Below are 22,301 nucleotides of genomic sequence, written 5' to 3'. Positions count from 1 at the left end.
AAGGCTTGAAAATTGAATACATGATTTTTCATACAATTCTCTTTGTAGGCAAAAAGCAAATCCTTTTTACTGGAATACCACAAAAAAATGTTCATGTTCTTTTGATGTTCTTTATAATATAATTATTTATCATGTTTCTATATAGCGCTATTTTAAATTAAAAATTAAATTAACGATCATGGCATAAATATACATATCTCTAAAAACAGGAAATAATATATGTACTCGTATATATATATATATATATATAAATAAAATATTAATAATAGGTATTAAAATAATAAAAATTTATTTTATTTATAGTTAAATATATTTTTATTATTTTAATACCTATTATTAATATTTTATTTTTTACGCTTTGAAATAATTTTTAATAAACTAAATATAAAACAAATTAAAAAGTAGACTTTAATATAAATAATGACAGAAACTATCATTACATTAATCTCACTAGTGTTAGTGTTTATGACATATACTTCATACACCTGAATATTGTTTTATAAAATAACCTATTATTAAAATAAACTGTGAATGCGGCTATAAAATTTCGTTCTACACTTTCGGAACTGTAGAAACCTGCATAATAATTTTTACGCGAGTTGCGGTGCATTAATTGGATAAATGTATGACAAAAATATATACTATATATAATATATAACTAATTGTTCGCACATTAATATATTACAATAATTTAATTATTTAAAATTTTTAATAAATATTGTTGTCAAAACAAGCGGCTTTAGCTTTTTTAACAAAACAATTAACACAACAATGAAATAATACATATGGATTTAGTAGGCACAATATTCTAATTGTTTGTGTTTAATTTATCATAGATACAATTATTTAAAGTAGTTTATTAAAGTAGTAGTTTCAAGTAGTAGTATTTTAAATCTAAAAAAATAAATAAAAATTAAAGAAAACAATTTGTCTATGAAATCTCAAAACTCAAATTTTGGAAGAAAATGTTTTGTTGTTTTTATAAAATAGTGATAAAAATCATATTTTCCTCCGGTGATTATGGGGGGCTTAAAATACGAAATTAGCTACAAGGTCTTCCATTAAGCTAATATAATATATTATTTTGTATTTTTACTTTTTTTTGTAATTTTTATGAAAAAATTTAAAAAAGAATTAGAATTAATGACTTTTCAGAATCGTGGTACTCTATTATAATTCATGTAAAAATTAATTAATTTCATAACATAATTTTAATGCCTGATGATGTCGAGTTTTAATATTGACTGTCAATAAATATAATCTATCATTATATAGTTTTTATTATAATTATCTTTTTTCTATGCAAGACTACAAGGATAAAAGGACACTAGTGGGTAGTACTAAATGTGATACACAGAGAGTGGAGAATTTTTTTAATCTAATTTAGGTATTTGCCGCATGGATTTGATCGTAACGATAAATTATTTACCCGAAAAATATTTCAGGGAAGCACATATAATCTCTACTTACAAACTTTGATAAATTATAAAATACTATTAGACGGCTTTTATGATATTTTAGATAGTGTAAATAGAATTTAAAATAATTTAATAAAAAATAAATAAATTATTTAAAAAAATAATTAAATACTATTAATAATTAAATAATTAAAGTAATTTTGTAATAAAATATAAAGTTCTAACCAAAAATGAAGTATATATAACCTAAAGATTAATTCCTATTAGAATTTAAATAACAGTGGAGGATAATTTGTCAATTTATGTAATGATATTCTATTTATATCATTAATATATATGTACTCGTGAATGAATTTAATTTCTTTTAAAACTTTCATATTATTAAAAATGTAAATTAAAAGTAAAAAAAAAAAAACAAAGTCAATGGAAAGAAAACCGACGTAAAATTATTAAATTCTTCACTTTTCTCATAATTTAATGTAATAACGTACAAATTATATTTAGTTTTAATATAAGATGCTTATATTGTAATTAATTTTAACTTTAAAGTTTAGATACATATTTTAATCAAATAAACTATTGGAAGATAATTTAAAGTACACACAAAAAATTTAAAAAAAAATTAAAAGGTTTTATTATATTAATATTATAGGTATTATACTTGTTGATATATGTTGTGTTAATTTTGTATTTTAAATGAAAAAAATGCAAAATTGTATGCGATGGCCGGGAATCGAACCCGGATCAACTGCTTGGAAGGCAACTATGCTGACCATTACACCACCATCGCAGTTGCATATAATGTAAAATTAAAATTGTTTTAAGCAAACTGAATTTCCTCGATACAAATCAATTGTAAATATAAAAGTATTGATATATTTAAAAGGTAAGTCATTTTATTTAATTGTGTTTTATTTTTGAAAAAAACATTAAATATCATTATTTATCATTTTTCTTTCGTATATGTTTACATATATATAAATATAAATGGGTTGGTCATCGAACCCTGCAACACAGTTTGCCGATACGCTGTGTATTCGATGAGGTAGGTACAACAAGTGTTTTGAGTGTAGAATATTACCCTTTACCATCAAAAGTAAACATGTATACAATAATGATATTCGTTCAGAGCTTAAATTGAGTGTAGACATCTCGCGGTTCCTGTTTGATTTGGACCAAGTATATTGAAGGAACGTGGTTATGAAATTGCACATCAAGTTCCGTATCATCACTGTATCTTACCTTACAAGAAAACTGATGAATAAACATTAAACATCGAATCAAGATAAATTTGAATTTAAGCTCTTTACTTCTACGAGTTAATTAACCTCTTTTTAGCAGCTCAACCCTGGGAATTTAGCGAGGTTTTATAAAAGCAGAAATCCGTTCAGGACAATCGCTAGAAGAATAATTTCATTTTTTTTATTATTTTCACTATCATTATTTTTTATTTAAATTTAATTTAATTTGCTAACAGGTTGAATTATATCATTTAATTTATCTGTTTAAATTCAATACAGTTAAACAATTAAAATTATTAATAAAATTATCTTTGCATACTACTATACACAGCGATGTCTTAAGAATTTAATATTAACATATGTATTTAATTGTTTAAAAAAATAGCTAAAATGTATACAGCTTAAATATGAGCTTTAATCACAAAAAATTGTTATTTATTGATGTAAGTTATCGTATTGTAAAACTTGTATTGGTAGATAAGGTAAATGCCATCATGTGATGGGTATTAAATAAATAAAAAGTCTTACATTGTCAGTGTGGATCATATCATTCTTCTCATATAAAAACACAACAAAAATATTAGAAAATTATTGATACATGGTTGAAACACATACCTATATGTTGATTTTAAAGAACAGTCTTAATTATAAATATTATTTGAGCTGAGAGCAGTTTAAACAATATTTTTTAAATTACTATATGTAAAGTAATTCTAACAATTATTTTACAAAGTTATACAAATTTGAAAGAAGGAAAGATTTTAAGAATATAAGAAAGACTACAAAATATATTTTTTTTATACTAAAACTTTTTATGTAACAATTGGTACAAACAATTGAGCATATCAGATAAAAGTAATAAAAAAAATTAAATTTAGAACTCCTTCGGGTATTATATTAGGTTAAAATAAAGAGAAACGAGAACGGAATTCATTCAAGAAAACTGATTTAAAGACGATTTATTATTATTCACTAGAATACTTAGAAACTCATAAGAAAATACAAAGAAAGTTAATATAATATCCAAATTGTATTATTTAGCTTTACTTTTACTAAAAACTCAAATTCTATAGTTATTTGTATTACCTATGTAAGTACCCTCATTAAGTTAAGAAATAATAATATATTTTAATCAAAAAAACTTGAAACTTTAAAAATAGCTTTATAATATCGTCGAAAATTATATTGACAGAATATAATTTTTCACATGACTAAAAATAAATCAACAAAAAATAGTATGATTAAAAACCACTCCATTTATTTGTTAAAGCTCTTTTAGAAATCTAACATCATTGAATGAAAATTATAGTGTCAGAAGACTTTTCATTTAGAGCACCATACCATTGTTCAAATCCAATAAATATTTGACGTAGTACCTATTACTATCAAAAATTGAAAGTTTTAATTGAGACATTTTTTTTTTTTAATTTATTTGATAGTTATTTTGTAATATTATTGTAATGTTTATTTTATAATATTATAAAATTTACATACTAGCTGACCCGACAAACGTTGTTTTGTTATTTTGAAAAGATTGTATAATTTACAGCTTCAGTAGCATCGCAAACTGTATCAATAGATTTGTATGACACCAAATCTCCTGGTAACAAATATTGTATCTTGAAATTCAATTCGTTGACTTCCACATTTTTTTGCTTCTAAAATTGCTCTTTCTGCCAGCCACTCATGATTTGTGATTGTCTGTCTACATTAGGAAATATCTGGTCAATGAGAGCATCTTGCGAATCAATGATTGTACAGAAATCGGTTGTTAATCTTATGCATTCCGTTTCATCTGTAGTAACTTTCCCATCATCGATATCTATCAATTGTTTTGAGAATCTTCCGCACGCAGCTTTTTTTTGATTGAATCGCAAGTATCAAAATCATTCGCTCTCTATCTTTACATACACGTCGACTTTGAATTGTTGACAAAGCTTACGACATCGTAGAATAGCGTTATCCTCATCGCGTCTAATCATCAACCGATATGTATAATAATCCCTCGAATAATATTAATATTTATGCAATACCCATCATTTAATGCCAAAATAAAACTAATAGTTTTTAATAGTTTTTTAATAGTTTCGTTTAATAATTCATTTTCAATTACGCAGTTATTGACCTGATCAAAAATTATTAAATTAAATTACGATTTATTAAACAATAGCACTTTTCCAAAATTTTTTTTCTTAAAAACCTTCTCCGAGCAATCACGAACAATTTTATATACATATATTATAAATTATTAATAATTAAAACATGTACTATGTAATATCTTGAATATCTATAAGCTATACTAAATAAATATAATACTTAAAAAATGTAGGGGATTGACAGCCACCTAAGCTGAAGTTCATGTATCTCCGGTAGTAAAAATCCAATTACTTTAATATTGATAATATTATAATTACAAAGTGGTTAGCAACTATATATATATATATAAGTTTCAAATTTTTAGAATGAAGTATATCTTTTTTTTTTAAAAAAAAAAAGAAAAGCAAATGACCGGATATTTAATAATTAAAAATGTCAAACTAGTAGTCAATAATAAATTCTATTCTAGAAAAATTATACCATCTAAAATTTTACGCTCGGGGATAAATCTTCTTCCCTCTAATTCCACCCCGGAAAGTAATCCAATTATCCAATTAACGAGTCAGTTTATTAATACCCTAATACTATAAAATATTTATTTTTTTTATTCAAGTATAAGTCAGTAATATTGTGTTATTATTAATAAGAATACATCCAAGTATCACCAAAAGAAAATTCAAATAGAATAAACTAAAATGTACGGTCACCTTAATTTGTTTCTATTTTAATAACAATCAAATATTACTTAATAGTGGTATAGTGATAACATGTAATTTTTAATACTTATGCATATATTATAAGTATTATTTATTAACTAGGTTAGGTACCTATTAGTGTTAACCTCAATAATGTGATTTAAGTTTTTCAACATATGTATATTTATATATATATATGTATATATTAACGCAGTACTGGAATAACAAATTTGCCGCATAGTGGCAGATTTTAAAATTCTGCCCTTCAACCCCCTCCACAAACCAATATATATTAACGTGATTCAACGTGATAAAGTGTAACAGTAACATACCACTCTCATTCTTTGTTTTATTACTTTGACAATAGTAGATCGTTTTTTCCGTTTTATGTTTTAACAGAAAATAAGTGCGTGTGTATACCGGTACGTTTTTGAGTCAGTCCGCCTAAATCTACTACCGTCATATAATTTTTTCGATTTTTGATTAACAAGCGGCTGCCGTGCACTTCTTGTCGTCTAGTCTTAGTACGTAAGTTTATCTTAAATTTTATCAGCACGTGTTACACCGACTGTGCTATCTCATCGGCCTTTAATCTTAATTACTTTTGCCGATAAGGTCCGCGCTGCGCCGCACATGGTATATAAATCGCGTTTGTATCGACTGTCACTTCTCGGTCTTATATACTTTGTGTGCTAAGTAGTCATAATTTTTGTCAGTACGGGTAAACTACTCCTAATAATACTACTACTACTTCAAATACAATTATCACAAGGTCTATTTCGTCCATACCTTCTTCAAATAGTGACATTATGGCAGCTCTTGATAAACTTTGTGGTGAAGTTTTAACTGCAAATAAAAATATTTCGTCCACTCAAACCTTACAACTTGAGGAATTGAAAAATGAGCTAAAGCAACTATCTTTGCAAATTATTGAATTAAAGGGTGAAAATACCACCTTACGAGGATACTGGCTCACCTAGTCAAAGCTCGCATTTTATCTTCCAGGTATTGCAGGAAAGCTTTGAGCGTCATAAATGCTCTTTAAATACAATTATTTATGGTGTACCCGAATCCTCTTGGGCTTCACCAGTCCAACGGATTTCGGATGATAGTTCTTCCATTCGCAATCTGCTCGAACCTCATAGTATAGTTATTCCGAATAACTTCAATGTTATTCGTCTTGATAAAGTTGTCACTGGAAAATATCGTCTAATCAAACTGTTGTGTGGTAGCAGTGAGTCCTCTAGTAAATTGATATCCTACTTTAGAGATTTGGTGAAAAATGGTGTTCAGTTTCCTACGGGTTTCCGTATAGTCAGTGATAAAACGTTGATGCAGCGTACTCTGCTTCGGTTCTGTCATACTGAGCTTGAAAATCGCAAGTTAAATGGTGAATCAAATCTTGAGATTTCTTACGTCAATGGTACACCTCAAGTACGTGTTACCAAATCAAAAAACTTTGGATTCCATCATCATGCAGGTCATCGTTAACCAAGTCAATTAGTGGTCAGTCAATTCGTGGATTTTATCAAAATTGTGGAGGTCTCCGATTCAAATTAGTAAATCTTAGATGTAACGCCACTGCGCTGAACCACGTTTTTATTATTTTATTTGAAACATGGCTAACAAATGGTATTTTTGATAATGAACTTGGCTTTTATAATTATAATATTTTTAGATGTGATAGATCCTCTTTTACTAGCAATTTTTCTATAGGGGGAGGTGTCCTTATTGGCGTTCGAAAGGATATCCCTTCTTCTCTTATAATCGTCTCCGAATTAAATATTGAACAAATTTTTATTCTTTTTTCCTTCAATAAAATTAACTTCCTAATAAGTTGTGTGTATATCCCTCCTCAATCCTCACTTAATGTCTATCAATCTCATATTAACTGTATGTCATATGAACATGTTCTTAATCTTTACCCTAATTTTAAATATTTTTTTTGTGGTGATTATAACTTACCTAAAGTCTTATGGGATAATGATGACTCTGGATTAATCTTCTCATCCTCCCATTGTCGTGCTCCTTGTATCCCTGAGTTTATTGCCTCTAATTGTTTTTTTTTAAAATAACAATAACCTTAATAAGCATGGATCCTTATTAGACTTAGTATTTAGTAGTGTTGATTCTCTTTCAGTCACTGAATCATTAAATTCGTTAGTGCCACCTGATCCCTTCCATCCTCCTCTATCTATCAATTTTTGTAATAACATCCAGGTTCCTGGTTTTAATAGATCTCACTCCTTCTTCGTTTTTTATAATACAGACTATAATAATATATATAATTTTATTTCTAATTTTGATTGGCCTTCTACTCTATCTACTTTTAGTCTTGATTCAGCTTTTAATACCTTGTACGATGCTTTTCACCAGTCTGTGCTACGTTTTGTCCCAATGCGCCACTTTTAGCAGTCTACCTTCCCTGTCTGGTTCACGAGCGAGTTAAAACAAATTTTATTTATGAAGAAAATGGTTCATGCAAAATTTAAATCCACTTTTAACCTTGATGATTACAGACACTTTTCACTTCTTAGGGCCCGTTATAAGTATGTATCGAAAAAATGATATCGTGAATTTGTTGATCGAACTGAACTATCAATTAATGCCAAACCTTCCAATTTTTGGAAATTTATAAAAAAAAACAACGCTATAATTCTGATATTCCTAAAACACTAACGCTTAATGTTGTTTCCAGTTCTAATGAACAGGATGCAGCTGACATGACCCCTCTTTTGATGAAAATTTGTTCTAATGTTCTTATACACTATATTAATACTTAAGTTTAATATAAGCGTTTTAATTGTTTACTTAATTACTGTTTAAACAAATTATAATACTGTTATTTACATATATTTTATATTTCTCAATTTTCTACTATTATTCTAATAAATTGTACTGTACTTTAATGTTATAGGGGAAACCCGTATATTTTGTAATGAATAAATAAATAAATATATATATATATGTATACAACAAGTAACAACATAGTTAAGATTTTTTAATTTATTTATATTTATAAAAATATTGTAACACTGGTAGATTTTAAATTAATAGACCTTAGTAGGTACTAAATATAAACATTTGAATACAAATTTATTTAATTTAAAACATTTACAACTATTTTTTAGCTTTCTGTGCAGTAAACTCTTTAATAATATCTATACTGTTTAGGAAAATATTTACAATAGATATTAGAGACAACTATGACATATTTTCATCAGATAATTATGTTTTCTGGTAGTTCTTTTTTTTTTTAACTGAGAAGAATCTTTCTCCGCTAGCATTTGAACATGGTATAAATATAAAAAGTTTTAAAGCTATTTCTACAATAGGAAATGAATCATTTAACTTTGATACTGTTAATACTTCAAGTAAACTGTGCATAGATAATTTTTCATCTTCTGAAAAATATTTCATTATTGTTTTAAATTATAAAATCTCATTCTCAAGTTCCGGTTATAAACACTATAAATATTTACTAATTGCTTTGATTTTTCTCATAAAATAACATCGTCAATTCCTTCCACATTTATTTCAAAATATGCATTTGTATGCGCTTTCCACTCATATTGTTTGAAAATAAAATATTAGGCACGTTTGTTTTCCAGTCAGTCATAATTCGTGAATCGAACTTGATAACGATGACAACTATGACCACGAGACTCAAGAAAAAGAGAAAGAGATAATAAAAACAATTGCTTGTTAGTGTGTAAATAAATTATTTGAAACTATTAATATCAAATTTAATAATCTGATGGTTATAAATTATAATACACACATAGAGATATATAAGAAATACAATAAACACAATTTTATGTCAGTATAACGAAAATAAAAATGCATAAGTCCGAGCGCTAAATAATAATAATATGGTTTTACCCTTAATATGCTAAATGCCCACAGACAAAATAACTCAGTGGTGTAATATAATATAAAATAATTATTATAATTATAATATATATAGTAAAACTCGCTTAAGATGCTCTTTAAGGGACCAGCTCTCTAGAGCGTTTTAAGCGGGAAAGTGTCTTATGCGGAAATGAAAAAAATGAAGTGATTGAAATATGGAGTTAATTTTTTTTATGATTGAACATAATTTAACGGGCAATACTTAATAATTATGTATGTATTAGGGGCGTCATTCGGTGGGGGGGCAGATTATGGCAAATGCCCCACTTTAAGAAATTTTAAAAAGTAGTCAATTCTTTGTCCGATGATCAAATGTTAAAATCAGTAAATAGTACATTTTTATTTACTATTTTGTACTCAAAAATTAGATGATATTCTCTTTTAAATACACGTTCACGATTTATTAAAAGTTGGGAAACATTAGCTCCTCTCCGGTTTATGACAATCGTTATTACGCGAACTTGAACTTTATTTTTGGTATATTATATATTTCTATACATGTGATCTTTACAAAACAGTTTTCGTAATATTTATACCATAAAAATTGAGCTCAAAATCTATAAAAAATCGTTAAAATCGTTCCTATTCACCTCAAACTACGGTACATTATATTTGAAATACAATTTTATGTTTTTATAAATAAGTTCTGTATAGAATTAAATATACAAATAATAAAATTATAAATATTTATTTAATTAAATTTATATTATGATTCCATTAAACCTATTGATTGGTAACTTACAGCCTATTGGATAAGTAAATTAATTAATGTTTTACTATCTTTAATGTTATTATTTAATTGGGTAATTTGAAACATTTCAAGTTCTTTCTTTATCATTATGACATCATTATTCATTAATAATCCTTAAATTTTTTGTTCCGAAAAAATATTTTATTGATAGTCTATGGTCCATAAATATTAAATATTATGAAGTCGGCAAATTTAAACAATTGCCTCACGCTTTCAAAAGTTAAAATGACGCCCCTGTATGTATACGTAATTACATACATGTATACATATATTTTTGTTTGATTACGATGCTGACAATGCGTTTTAGCAAGAAAGTTTTCTATTTTGTTTAGACAACCCAACATTTCTTCAGAATTTCCTACAGGGGATATTACTTTTCGAATTTCTGTTAGGTGTTGTAAACACGTAAACAAGTAAAATTTCTATTTTTATTTTTACAAAACTACTAAAATTCATCATAATCTGTTTAACAAAGAAGCGTTTTATGAGATAGAGAAAAACCGAACATATTAACAGGTAGTTTTTTACATTGAGTAGTATAGAAAATTTCTAGGGACCGACGGAAAATAGCGTCTTATGCGGGAAAGCGTCTTAAGCGGGAACGTCTTAAGCGAGTTTTACTGTATACATATTATATAATAATATTATGCAATTTTTATTAATATTTTTCAATAATAAATCAATAATTTTTTCCTAAAAACTAGTATATACATTAGAAAATTTCAAAACTTTTGTTAACGCCGTCAAAAAATTGCCGCCCCTAAAATTTTGTCACTCGAAGTATCTGCCCCTTACCCTCCTCCTGTAACCTGGAACTGTATTAATGTGAATTTAATCGAAGAGGTCTTCTTAAAATACAATTTTTGCATTAAACTGATGACCGTTGTTAATCATTCGATATCGTTATAGGTATTATTACCATACTGAAAATTAAAAAGCCAATATGGTTTAAAATAATTTTAAATATAATATAAATAAAATAAATATAACTATAATATAATAATTTTAAATATATTTGTCAGTACTTACGACCAAATATGTTAGATACTGTAATATTTAATATTATAAAAACCTGTAACAGTGTGCCAAAATCTTATTTATAAACAAAATTATGATGCAAATATCAAGCACTGTAGTTCATAAGTCTTAACGATGTCATAGTAAAAAGTAAAAATTTCAAAAGTAACAAAAACTAAAAAAAATTTCCGTCAACTCGATTATAACAAAGCTCCCAAATACTTTAGAATATAAAAATCTTAATATTTTATGTGATGATCGATACTAAATATAAAACAAGTTGATAATTTTTTTTTTTTCTAGACACTTGATGATTCAAGCAATTAAAATTGAAGTAACGTCCATTTTAAGCCTACATTTCAACTGCGTTGGTGGTGTAATGGTCAGCATAGTTGCCTTCCAAGCAGTTGATCCGGGTTCGATTCCCGGCCATCGCATGTGATTTTTTGAGCTTTAATAGTTTGCATATTATATTTCAATTATTTTATACCGAAATTATATTTTGTTGTATGATCTACCTCTTTTGGAGTAATTATAGTCTATAAGTACCTATATAGTTTTTATCGTGTACTTATGTATACAATTTAAAATTGGTTATACACTCCGTAGTGTGCTTATTTGAATTTCATTTATGATGAACATTTTTTTAATCTTGAAAGTCAAATAGAATATTTCATATAATTTTACTTAGACCATTTGACGTTAGAATTTGTATGTATTTAAGAAAACCCAAAACTTCAAATACATTGGTGCAACAACCACTGGGATTAGTAAAATTTTTAACCAAATCAATAAATGAAGGAGCATACATTACTCTAATTAAATACTTCAAATCGAAGAACTTTTTGAGAGGCACAAAATCACGTCTCTATACGGCACTGGTTCCCAAACCGGGGGGGCATGTACACATTGCTGGGGAGACGCAAGTAATTATTACAAAATACAATTTTTATTGATTAAATTATTTTTATTTTAAAATTTAGAGAAAAAAAATTAATTGACCGATTCTCTTTATCCGTTATCGGCATAGGCGTGCGCACGGGGGTGGCCGGGTGGGCCGCGGCCCTCCTGCGGACTCTGGCTTTTTTTTTAATAACTGTATATCTATACTATACAAAATAGCGAACATTTTTACATTTTACATGAATAAGTAAAGCCAGTTTTAATCTTATAGTATAAAATTGATATCTGTAAATAAATGTAATAAAGTTATTAGTTATTAATCAGACTAATCAGAACTTGTACATAATATAATAATTGAAGATGTAATTGATACATTCAAAAACCTTACTCCCGCGGACAAAAATATTGAGTTGTAAATAGTATAATAATATGTAAATAAGGATATCTTAGATATAAATTGTGTAAGTTTAAATAGTATTTATTTTTATATTTGCATATTGAATTAAATAAATAATTTATAAACTTTAAAATATTTAATTATACTAGTAGTCTTTAGTACAAGAATCTTTGATTCACTTTTTTTAGATTCACTTTTAGGCCCCTCTGCAGACAAAGTCTGCGCACGCCTATGATTATCGGGTATCAATGTTAGTGTTTGGCCGCAGCGTCTACTTAATCGTTTTATGCCACGTTATCTGTAAATTAATCGGTACGATAAATGGATGTCGGAGGGAAAAGCTATTAGATTAGTTTAGACTCGATTTAGTTTCGTTTTGCAGTTGCATAGTGCACTTAGTGTCGTAGTATGTAGTCGTCGCGAGTGTACGTTCGTAAAAATAAAGGCTCTACAGAAAATAAGATTGTATAACGATGATTATATTAAGTTTGGATTGACATTGAAAAGGATGGTATCCAAATGTCACAGTGTGTTATTTGTTACGTTGTGTTAAGTAACGATGCTCTCCGATCAATTCGACTTGAACGACATTTAACCACAACTCATCCGATGATAAAAGAAAAACCTAAAGAGTTTTTTGTTGCTAAAAAAAATTCTTTAAATAAAATTAAACTTGACAAAACCGGAGAATTTCAACAGAATAATGAAAAAAATTATTGAAGCTTCATATCCCATTGCCTTTATGGTGGCTCAGCAAAAGAAATCACATACATTGGGTGAAACGTTAATTAAACCTAGCATACTTAAAGCCGTTGAAATAGTACTTGGTGAAGAAAGTAAAAGGAAAATTTTTCAATTATCTCTTTCAGACGATACAATAAAATGATGCATTGATGAGTTAGCTTTGGACATACAAAATCAGTTGATTCATAAATTAAAAAATTCCGTATTCTTTGCAATTCAGTGTGATGAATCAACTGATGTGGCCAATTGTTGTCAGCTATTAGTTTACTGCTGTCTTATAAATGTCTTATAAATTATTAAAAGACTATTGCAGAAGAGCTTATGTTTTCCCAGGCCTTAAATTCCACATCAAAGGGCAGTGACGTTTTGTCTGCTATCGATATATTTTTTGATCAGAACGACCTCTCTTGGAAAAAAGTTGTAGGTGTATGTACAGATGGTGCCCCTGCAATGATAGAATCACGACCGGGTTTTGTAAAGCTTGCAAAAGATAAAAATCCATCAATATTTGGTTCTCATTGTGTAATACACCGACAAGCCTTAGCTGTAAAAACGCTATCATCTGAAATTAAAAAGGTACTAGAAATATGTATAAAAGTTGTTAACACAATCAAAAGCAGTGCTCTTAATTCACGTATTTTTAAGATTCTTTGTTCTAAGCTATTCACCTAACATTCTGTTTTATTGTTTTATACCGAGGTTCATTGGTTATCCAAAGGGAATATGCTTAAACGTTTGTTTGAATTAAAGTCTGAAGTGGAAATAATGCTTTTATAATTAGGAATAGAAATAGTTTCAAGAACATTTTACTGATATAAATGTCATGTTCTATTTCACGTACCTAACAGATTTTTTTGAGTCTATTAATAACTTAAATCTCAAATTATAAGGGAGGAATACCAACGATTCTGTCAACGCGTTTTTAGAAAATATATAGCTTCGGAAACACAGAATCAATAAAGAGACTCCAAATTTTTCGTCTTTCCGTCGACCGAACGAAATTCTCTCTGATGAAGAAGAACCAATTTGTCCTACTGGGTTGAAAGATATAGTGATTAAACATCTCGACAGTTTGACTAATGAATTCACTCGATATTTTCCAAATTTTTCGAACGAAAGTTGGCAATATATGTTAACAAGTTCTCCATTCAATACTAGCGTAGACATATTGCCAGATATAATTCAAAAACAGGCAATCGAGCTGAAGAATGATTCACGCGCGAAAATTGATTTTAACAGTAGCTCTTTAGAAAATTTTTGGGTAAATAGCAACCCATTTATCCTGAAATTTCAGATGAAGCTTTAAAAGTCCTTGTACAATTTTCATATACTTATTTATGCGAATCTGGATTCTCCAGCAAAGCAGTTATAAAAAACAAACATAGAAATTGTTGGGTACAAATGTCGTGCGAGGATCGCGGCATATTGGCCTCCTGCAAACTTGGTCGATAACATGATCGATTTCTTGAGAGGGAGTAATTAGCTGTGCTGTTTTTCGATGGCTAGCCTGCTGCCCGCTCCCAGGACAGGTCTTGTCGTCGGTCGTCTACACGTTCATCATCGCCGTCGTGTGCTTGTGTTCATGTGTTTTACGTAGCCGTCTAGGCAAAATAGCATATCCGCCATTGTTTGTACCGTCGCTTCGCCACCGTTAACACTGACAATCGCCGATGTCGTGTACACTGTACGCCACTCCAATGTTAGTGTTTTTTGTTATATATTTCGCCGCCCATAGCACTCCGCGCCACGTGGTTTTGACCGTCGTCGTCTCATCCACTCCGTTCTCATCATCGAGAGACTTCAGGAAACCTTTTACGTATCGTGCTCTCGTTGCCATTGTGAAGTTTCCGATCGCCATCGTCGCGCTCGTATTAGCCATTGTCGCACAGTTGTTTTTTTTTATTATCGTTCCGTGAGTGTTTTTTGTTCACCGACGTCGTGTGCGCCATTAATCTCGTCATCCGAACGGTTGGGAATTCCCATATTTCGGTTTGTGTCCTTGTGACCTCATCGCCGGGTGCCGAATCAACATTTTTCATTCACATGTGACAGCGGCGCCCTCTACATACGCGGCAAGGAACCTTCCGACTATTGCGACAGGTTGGCTATCGACCATAGCGTTATCCAACTTCAATTTTGCGTTGGTATTACCAGGTCGTACACCTTTATCAATTTTTTATTTATTATTGTTATTCTTTTATTATTAATAATTATTATTATTACGGGCGACCGCATGTGGTCGACTCACTTAGTCTATAAGTTCATGATATATATTGTCTTCTGTCTTACAATCATCTAATATAATTTGTAATTGTTATATTTATTATTTATTACTCTAGTTGGTTACCCCACCTTCCTCCACATCACTTTCAAACCTAACCATACAGTACACTCTTTCTCTCACTCTCTCAGGTTTCTTTCCATACGACAATTTAATTATTTTACGATCGGGTTCTTTGTCGGACGCCGTCTGTGCGTATAAACGATAGCCCATTCGATCGTCGGTTCTGGTGTACAACCGTTAACTGCCATACAGAAATCGTTTAGATGTCACATCTGATTTAAGGTGTTCTCTATCAAATATTGAGCCGAACATAAAAAAACTGTCCAAAGAAAAGTATTATAAGCATCAACAATAATTATTAAAATCATTATGTATTTTTATTTGTAAATTTATTAACTCTTATTAATATTTTTTTACTAATTTACTATTATAATATTTTACCTTACATTTTATTATTTACTATTATTCATATTTTATAATTATTATCATCAATAAAAAAGTAGTCATTCTGAATATTGTGTAGTTTATTTTAAAGTACACAAAAAAGGTGATACTTTTTTTTCAATTTGTAGTAGGGGGGGGCGCAAGATTTTTGAAAATCTACAAAGGGGACGTATAATAGAAGAGGTTGGGAACCACTGTTCTAACTGTATTTAATTATAATTTTGTATTATTGTATTATTTTGTTATTTTATTATTTATTCGTATGATTATAATGTAATAGTAATGTTAAATAGTTTTATACAAATAAAAATGAATTAAAATATGAAAAATCATATAGGTATATTTATGAGTAAAAAAAGCTATAGAAGCTCTCAATTATGGTATAGTATATTTTAATTATTTTTATAATTCCAAAAAAGGGTGTTGTAATATTTTATGTCTTCTTCCTACCAGGAATACGTATTTCTGTTTCCGGCACTGATGTGCATAATATTGCTATGATAAAATATGCGTTTCTCGCAAGTAAATTTTACTACATGTAGCATTTGAATGTTATATTTACTCTTCGTAGATCGCATAATGCCATAGACACATAAAAAAGGACGAAACACATCGTCTACACAAAACACATTATTACTATTATTATACAGTGACAGCATGCAAGGGTTTGTAGTGTGGACTAACACATGTATAGCAGGCGGCACATAACATACTAGAATATTACATTATTCATATATTATTGTTTCGGCTTCGTGGAAAAATCAAAAACAGAAACTATACAGAGTGCCGTAAAAGGATTTATTTATCTCAATACCTCCGATGATGACCAAAATATTTAAGTTCTGTTTTCTTTATAGTACATTTAAGTGGCATAAGAAATGCAATTTCTGGATTCTGAAATGTGCCATAGGAGGCACCATGGAATCTTTATTAACTCGCTTAGAATTGTAAAGCAATTTCTTATCATTGATTTCAGATCACTGCAAATTATATGAGTCACGCAACACAAACATCTAAATATTTTGATACAAATATCTTGTCCGGTTTCTTTTAACATTCACGAAATATTCAATTTTTATTCTTAACCCATAAAATAACGCTCATTATAATGTTTAAAATAAATCACAGATTTTTAAACAATTAAAAAAAAAACACAAACTTTTGTTGTTTAAGGAAGTATTTAGCATACATAGAGTATAAACATATACGTACTCGGAAATTTTATAGATATGGTGCCTTTATGCGTTCTGGCTGTACATGGGGACCGAAATGATGATATCGTGTTCTTGGTATGTAGTACGCGTTTATCGTAAACCTGCATGTTATGTATGCATAAAGGTTTTGTTTGATGATTAACAGCTTTATCATAAACATGAGATAATATTTAATGTAAACGGTCGGTAGCGTTCACGTTTACTACGCGCGTGCTCGGTCGAGAGTCACTCGAGACAATATGAGGAAAATCACACACACATACAAGATTTCGCATAGCTATTTGTAGCAGTGATGTATAAATATTATTATATGCGGTAAATAGGTATAATTCTCTACGTGAACATGTTCGGTCAATAGGTTCTTGGTATTTTCTGTTATTGTGCTTCTATTACAACGACGTGCCCGTTCGTATAACAATCATACGGGAGAATGCCACCGTGATGTCTATGTACGTATTGCATACGAAATATATATAATAAATATATATATCTTATTCGATATGTTTTTTACCTATCATATTTATATATATATTTATTTAGGCCGAAATTGAAAATTACGAAAATATTGAAAAAAGCACACTTAATGAACTTTAACCCTATTGAGGACCCTTTTAGGACTAATTAATATTTATGAAACTTAACACAAGTTTTTTTTTTATAGTTTTGAACAAGTTTTGGGGGTAGCCTAATTAAATTTAAAAAAAAAATAAAATAAGGACCACTCTAATACATATATGTATGTATAGGTATGTGCACCATATGCACTGGAAAATATACGGATCAGGGACGTGCCTTATATATATATAATGTAAAAGGCGTCGATTTAATAATATTTGTGTTGTCTTTGTGTGTTTCCAGGTATGCAGCGAAGAATATCACGTAGTCGCATTTCCCTGCAGACGTGCGTATGTTGCCAACAGGGTTTTCGGGATCTCGATGACGATTATACACCATGATTTTCTCCGCGCAACAAGGCTATTCCTTTTTGTACACAAATTTATACCCAGCTGATTTTGCGTGCTTTTATGTTTTTAAATTACAAATAATCTATACATTCGATGTGTACAGTAATAATACAACGGTACCGCTCTGACTATATATGTAAAACGATACTTCCTAAAAAAAAAAATAGAAAATCTATACTTCTAGACCATACTCTCATTACTTCATTCCTGGAAGAATTTATAATAGTATATTAAAATGAATACAATATTACAGGATATTGTCTGTATGTTTTAGGACGTACCTACCTAATAAAATTGAAATCTTATGTTGAGCTGCTTCAAGTCTTGACAGTCGAACAGGGTGAACTCATTTGGGCTTTATATACTCATTAATTCTTAAGACTTGTCACTATTTATGCAGCCAAGTCATACACTTTACACCATAACTTCATAATTCGGGTTGAACATTAACCGTGATCAAGCATACATAATATAATAATTTGCTATTTCCATTTTCACTCTAAATTTTGGGGTGTTAAGATTATTAATTTTCGTTGTAGCTTTATAATTAAAATTAATGTTTATTTTTAAAAATAATGTTAAATATTAATCCCATTCACGGAGAAAGAAATGCACAAGGATTTTTCATCAGTAATTTATTAACCTCGCCCAGTTAAATATCAAATTATAAAATTACCTACTAAAATTATCTACCTTTGTACCAAAATAGTGATAATATAATAAAGCTTAATATACTGCAATGTGATTTAAATAAAATAATTTCAATACACACATATTTTTAAAACTTACCGATGCAATTATTATTTAATATATTGTAGGTACAGCGTAGAATACTCACAGGGTTTTTCTTATTTTTTTGTTACTAGTTGAATAACTCGGTATCGTTTGGAAGAAATTATTCTATTTTAGATATAAGCTATTAATATTTCCATGAAAAAAAAAATAATATGTAGATTGCGAAAAACTTAATTTAAAAAATATATTATCGTATATTCAACAGATATTTACTTTTTATTTATTTATACTTTATCAACTTACACGCATCTCAATGATCAATTATTAAATTTCAAATATTTAACGAAATAAAATATTTCTTAGGTAACAAAAAAGTAAAAAATCCATTTGATATCCAGATTAGGCCCAAAACTACTTTGACCCTTAAAAACGTGATTTTCGACCTCTTCTAACCTCTCTCATTGTTTCAGTACATATTATAGGTAAAGTTTCTCATTATTTCAAATTAATTAATATGGTAGTTTATACGCTGATCGGTCAGTGAGTGAGCAGTATTTGAATATACGGATAATATTTGTTTATTGATAATATTGTTATTATTTATTATTATGAAGATTATTATTCAATAAAATTTCGAAAAAATTATAGGTAGTACCTATCATTTTGTTATTAGTTTTAAATTTAATTTTTAACGTATTATACTCAGACAATAATGTAGAAGAATTATTATTTATTACACAAGTACATAATCCAATACTGATGAGTTATGAATTTAAAATTTTTATAATTTCTTATATTTATATACATTTAAATAGTCGACTGATAACTCTTTACAATGGATTCATTTTTACCGGCCATTTTGCTACGTATTTTTATATATATACATAAATTTAAATAATTTTGAGTACTATTTAAGTATTTACTATAAGCATTCTATGATTTTGTCCGTGTATAATAACTTGCAAACAATTGTTGTTTCGTACTACCAACTGATTAGATTGATGGCTTATTAATCCTACCCGAAAGAAAACAAAATTCATTATTTTTTTTTTTTTTTTTTTATTTAACTATTATTTGATTATTTACAGCCTAATTAAATGTTGTCGAATTACACATCAACACTAGACAACCACTAATAACTCTAAAATGACTAATTGTTTCGGGATATTGAAATAGCATACAACATTAATGAATGGATCCAAATTATATTGTATTCATAGATCTAATAACTAAACGGACCGCGCTAATGGTATCTTTTATACATGGATACGTTCGAGCATATAAAATTAAAATAATGTTAAAAATCGTGGAAATTAACACGTGTCACAAAGTCTCGAAAACTGGACATAATAATACGCATTTTCGTTTACGTTAACTACTGTCAAGACCGTTGTATACTAATTGAGTCCTTATACCTAAACAGAAAAAAAATTAAATTCTCAGTCTCGAGTACAAACGGAACATATAATAATTGAGTCCGGGGTTAGGAATAATAGTATACAAATTGAGTCCAAGGATTATTTTGAGTAAAATATAAAATCAACCATCCAGAATTCTGATACAGCAGAAATTATGCCACACAGCATTAAAATATATGTTATTATTACACTTATGCTTTATTAATGTAGACCTCATTCACATATTCATTAGTGAGGACCACCAATAGTTTTGAATTCTTTCATTAAAAAATCAATGACATGTTTTTTTCAGCCTATCCAACATTTACCAATTTATAAATAATTTGTTAAATGTGTAATGTAAAATCTATATAAAAATTAGAAGTGTTCATATAATTAATAAAAGAAATAATACAAAAGAAAAAGAAATTGACGATAAAATGCAGCTGTTACAAATAAACACAATAATTAGATTTGAATTTACAAAATGCTTCCAAAATTTTTACTCATATAAAAATGTTATTTTATCATTACCTATATTTATTTAATTATATGCAAATTATTCATAATATATTATACCCCTACAATATTAAATTATAAAATATTAAAAAAGAAAAACATTTTTAATCATATCTTTAAAATTTTTCGTTACAGACAGTCTAAGTCTGTAAGTCTACATCTAAGTCTATAAAAATAGGAAGAAAAATGTTTATTTCTTTTTTTAAATTTTATGGGACTCAATTAGTATTAAATAATGGACTCATTTAGTATTATACCTGAAACTGGACGGGGCTCAATTCCTTATAAAAGGTTAAATTGGGACTCGGTCCATATGGAGCCGTCAAGATTCTACGACTAATAAAACCATTAGTATATATAAATTATATTAAATTTGATAGTCATCAATGGAGTTCCTGTATCGACTAAAAAATAAATTGAATTGTAGCTCGATAAAATGCATTATTATAAAAATATATTTATATGTAAATGCAATATATGTAATGTTTTTTTTTATAGCTTTCCAAAATATTTTTGGTTTTACAAAAAATTAAGAAATACGGCACTCTGGGTTACTAGCAACCACGATCTCCCATAATTGTATTCATAATAACGTATTTACGTTCGAGCTAAATATTATTATTCCAACTGTCATTTTCTCATATCAATGTGAGGAACCTTTAGTAAACCATAAGTACATGATATAATATATGTATTGATTTTTATATTACATAATTGTACAAACGTTCTCTACATACGAGTAGAAAGGTAAAAATGTAATATAAAAGAAAAGAAAATGTACTACAGTACAATATATGCGTTCCAGTGGCGTATACAGAAAATATTTTCGGGAGGGACTACTATGGACAGAGGTTAATTACCACTGCTATATAAGAATGACTAATAAGACATAGCAGGTACTTATCTATATTTCATTTAAAGAATGTCCCAAAACGATTTGACATTGGACATAAATTCTAAACAAGCATGAAGCACCATTAAAATATAACATACGTTTAAAATAATTTTTAAGTTTTTTAAAACAGTCTGAGGGGGGCTGTAGCCCACTAATCCCCCTCTATATACGTCACGGATGCTTTCATTATACTTATGAAATTCTTGAATTTAAAAAATATGCTTAATTTTCAACATATCTGATAAAAAACAACTGGCATTATTTATCAAATATATTAATGAATAGTTTCTAATAATGAATACATTCGATTAGGATCAATTAATCATAAGGTCTGATTAATGGAGATTAAGATTTACGACTCAAATTTTCAGCACCAAATCCGACCGTCATGCGATTTCTTTTTGTCGACCAACGTTCAAGGCCTTTTATACACACAATGATCAGAAGATGAAGTTTTTAGGGCCTAAAATGAAAAGGAAAAATGAAAAAGGAAACACTTGCGAAGTAGAAAAAGCGTAATTGATTTTACGTATAACAATTCACATAGGAATCAAAGGATCCATTAGAGCTGTTTTCATTTCCTAGTGAGTCGGTCATAATATATAAAAATATAGTTTCCTTAAGAACAATGAACCGTTTAGCGGATCATCCCTATTGTTAAAATAAAATGATT

At 28.5% G+C, this 22,301-nt stretch overlaps 1 protein-coding gene, 2 non-coding genes and 1 pseudogene across 4 annotated transcripts in view; 2 read left to right on the top strand and 2 right to left on the bottom strand.

Annotated features, from left to right (window-relative positions):
- Positions 1 to 22,301, bottom strand: part of LOC112692418 (sex peptide receptor-like) — a 139,688-nt gene that overhangs the window by 82,527 nt on the left and 34,860 nt on the right. The window lies entirely within an intron of this gene.
- Positions 2,137 to 2,208, bottom strand: Trnag-ucc. Its single transcript has one exon. It is a non-coding gene; the product is annotated as a tRNA-Gly (tRNA).
- Positions 11,497 to 11,568, top strand: Trnag-ucc. Its single transcript has one exon. It is a non-coding gene; the product is annotated as a tRNA-Gly (tRNA).
- On the top strand, positions 13,135 to 13,952 carry LOC112692433 (annotated as a pseudogene).

The sequence above is a fragment of the Sipha flava genome, unplaced genomic scaffold (genome assembly GCF_003268045.1).
Source record: "Sipha flava isolate LNK unplaced genomic scaffold, YSA_version1 73_pilon_pilon, whole genome shotgun sequence".
Taxonomy (NCBI): domain Eukaryota; kingdom Metazoa; phylum Arthropoda; class Insecta; order Hemiptera; family Aphididae; genus Sipha; species Sipha flava.
This window is presented reverse-complemented; position numbering and strand designations above follow the sequence as displayed.